The sequence below is a fragment of the Crocuta crocuta genome, unplaced genomic scaffold (genome assembly GCF_008692635.1).
Source record: "Crocuta crocuta isolate KB4526 unplaced genomic scaffold, BGI_CrCroc_1.0 scaffold1727, whole genome shotgun sequence".
Classification (NCBI taxonomy): domain Eukaryota; kingdom Metazoa; phylum Chordata; class Mammalia; order Carnivora; family Hyaenidae; genus Crocuta; species Crocuta crocuta.
Window position 1 is genome coordinate 348,404 of NW_027531384.1, and position 3,756 is coordinate 352,159.

Below are 3,756 nucleotides of genomic sequence, written 5' to 3' on the forward strand. Positions count from 1 at the left end.
GGAAAAGCTGAGATCAGGAACACAACAGAGATGTCTACTTTCACCACTGTTGTTTAACATAGTGTTGGAAGTTGTAGCCTCAGCAATCAGGCAATAAAATGAAAGAGAAGACATCCAAATTGGCAAGTGAGTCAAACTTTAACTTTTTGCAGATGACATGATACTCAACATGGAAAACCTCAAAGACTACCCATAAACTGCTAGAACTGATACATGAATTTAGCAAAATTGCAGTATATAAAATCAATGTACAGAAATCAGTTGCATTTCTAGACACCAATAATGAAGCAACAGAAAGAGATACCAAGGAATTGATCCCATTTACGATTGCACCAAGAACCATAAAATACTTAGGAATAAACCTAACCAAAGAGGTAAAAGATCTATACAATGAAAACTATAGAAAGCTTATGAAAGAAATTGAAGAAGACACAAAGAAATGGAAAAACATTTCATGCTCATGGATTAGAAGAACACATATTGTTAAAACATCGATACTACCCAAAGCAATCTACACATTTAATGCATTCCCAATCAAAACTGTACTGGGATTCTTCTCAGGGCTAGAACAATAATCCTAAAATTTGTATGGAGCCACAAAAGACCCCAAATAGCCAAAGTAATTTTGAAAGAGAAAACCAAAGTGAGAGGGATCACAATTATGGACTTTAGCCTGTACTACAAACCTGTATGGTATTGATACAAAAACAGACACACAGACCTATGGAATAGAATAGAGAACCCAGAATTGGACCCACAAATGTATGGCCAACTAATCTTCAACAAAGCAGGAAAGAGTATCAAGTGGAAAAAAGACAAGTCTCTTTAGCAAATGGCGCTGGGAGAACTGGACAGCAACATGCAGAAGAGTGAACCTGGACCACTTTCTTATACCATACGCAAAAATAAACTCAAAACGGATAAAAGACCTAAATGTGAGATAGGAAACTATCAAAATCATAGGAAAGAAAACCGTCAACAACCTCTTTGACCTTGGCTGCAGCAACTTCTTACTTGACACATCAGTGAAGACAAGAGAAAGAAATGAAAAAATGAACTATTGGAACCTCATCAAGATTAAAAGCTTCTGCACAGCAAAGGGAACAAGCAACAAAGCCAAAAGGCAACCAAAGGAATGGGAGACAATATTTGCAAATGACATTTTGGATAAAGGGCTAGTATCCAAAATCTATAAAGAACTTACCAAACTCAAAAGTTGAAAAACAAATAATCCAGTGAAGAAATGGGCAGAAGACATGAATAGACAATTTTCCAAGGAAGACATCCAAATGGCCAAGAGACGCATGAAAAAGTACTTAACATCTCTCATCATCAAGGAAATACAAATCAAACCCACACTGAGATACCATCTCACACCAGTCAGAGTAGGTGAAATTAACAACTCAGGAAACAACAGATGTTGGTGAGGATGTAGAGAAAGGGGAACTCTCGTGCATTGTTGGTGGGAATGCAAATTGGTACAGCCACTCTGAAAAAGTGTGGAGGTTCCTCAAAAAATTAAAGATAAAATTACCCTATGACTCAGCAATAGGACTGCTAGGAATTTATCCAAAGGATACAGGAGTGCTGATTCATAGGAGCACATGTACCCCAATGTTTATAGCAATGCCATCAACAATAGCTAAATTATGGAAAGAGTCTAAATGTCCATCAACTGATGAAGAAATAAAGATGTGGTTTATATATACAATGGAATACTACTTGGTGATGAAAAAGAATGGAATCTTGCCATTTGCAACAATGTGGATGAAACTGGAGGGTATTATGCTAAATGAAATAAGTCAGTCAGAGAAAGACAGCTATCATATGTTTTCACTCATATGTCGAAGTTGAGAAACTTAACAGAAGACTATGGAGGAAAAGAAAGAAAAAAATATTTACAAACAGAGAGGAAGGCAAACCATAAGAGACTTAAAAACAGAGAACAAACTGATGGTGGACGGAGGTGAGGGTGAGGGAAAATAGGTGATGGGCATTGAGGAGGGCACTCATTGGGATGAACACTGGGTATTTTATATAAGTAATGAATCACTGAAATCTACTCCCAAAACCAAGAGCACACTGTNAACCTGTATGGTATTGATACAAAAACAGACACACAGACCTATGGAATAGAATAGAGAACCCAGAATTGGACCCACAAATGTATGGCCAACTAATCTTCAACAAAGCAGGAAAGAGTATCAAGTGGAAAAAAGACAAGTCTCTTTAGCAAATGGCGCTGGGAGAACTGGACAGCAACATGCAGAAGAGTGAACCTGGACCACTTTCTTATACCATACGCAAAAATAAACTGAAAACGGATAAAAGACCTAAATGTGAGATAGGAAACTATCAAAATCATAGGAAAGAAAACCGTCAACAACCTCTTTGACCTTGGCTGCAGCAACTTCTTACTTGACACATCAGTGAAGACAAGAGAAAGAAATGAAAAAATGAACTATTGGAACCTCATCAAGATTAAAAGCTTCTGCACAGCAAAGGGAACAAGCAACAAAGCCAAAAGGCAACCAAAGGAATGGGAGACAATATTTGCAAATGACATTTTGGATAAAGGGCTAGTATCCAAAATCTATAAAGAACTTACCAAACTCAAAAGTTGAAAAACAAATAATCCAGTGAAGAAATGGGCAGAAGACATGAATAGACAATTTTCCAAGGAAGACATCCAAATGGCCAAGAGACGCATGAAAAAGTACTTAACATCTCTCATCATCAAGGAAATACAAATCAAACCCACACTGAGATACCATCTCACACCAGTCAGAGTAGGTGAAATTAACAACTCAGGAAACAACAGATGTTGGTGAGGATGTAGAGAAAGGGGAACTCTCTTGCATTGTTGGTGGGAATGCAAATTGGTACAGCCACTCTGAAAAAGTGTGGAGGTTCCTCAAAAAATTAAAGATAAAATTACCCTATGACTCAGCAATAGGACTGCTAGGAATTTATCCAAAGGATACAGGAGTGCTGATTCATAGGAGCACATGTACCCCAATGTTTATAGCAATGCCATCAACAATAGCTAAATTATGGAAAGAGTCTAAATGTCCATCAACTGATGAAGAAATAAAGATGTGGTTTATATATACAATGGAATACTACTTGGTGATGAAAAAGAATGGAATCTTGCCATTTGCAACAATGTGGATGAAACTGGAGGGTATTATGCTAAATGAAATAAGTCAGTCAGAGAAAGACAGCTATCATATGTTTTCACTCATATGTCGAAGTTGAGAAACTTAACAGAAGACTATGGAGGAAAAGAAAGAAAAAAATATTTACAAACAGAGAGGAAGGCAAACCATAAGAGACTTAAAAACAGAGAACAAACTGATGGTGGACGGAGGTGAGGGTGAGGGAAAATAGGTGATGGGCATTGAGGAGGGCACTCATTGGGATGAACACTGGGTATTTTATATAAGTAATGAATCACTGAAATCTACTCCCAAAACCAAGAGCACACTGTATACACTGCATGGTAGCTAACTAGACATTAAATTATATTAAAATGAAAAAGAAAAAGAAAAAAAGAAAAAATAGGTCAATTAAATGATTCAGCAATTCCACATCTTAGAACATACCCAAAGAAATGAAAATACAATATCAAGAGATATATGTACCTCCTCCCTCCCCCATTTACTGTAGTTATTATTCCCAATAGCCAGATGTGAAGAGACATCATATCTTGATAAGAGAGTAGATCTTAATTATTAATTAAACCTGGATTACTCC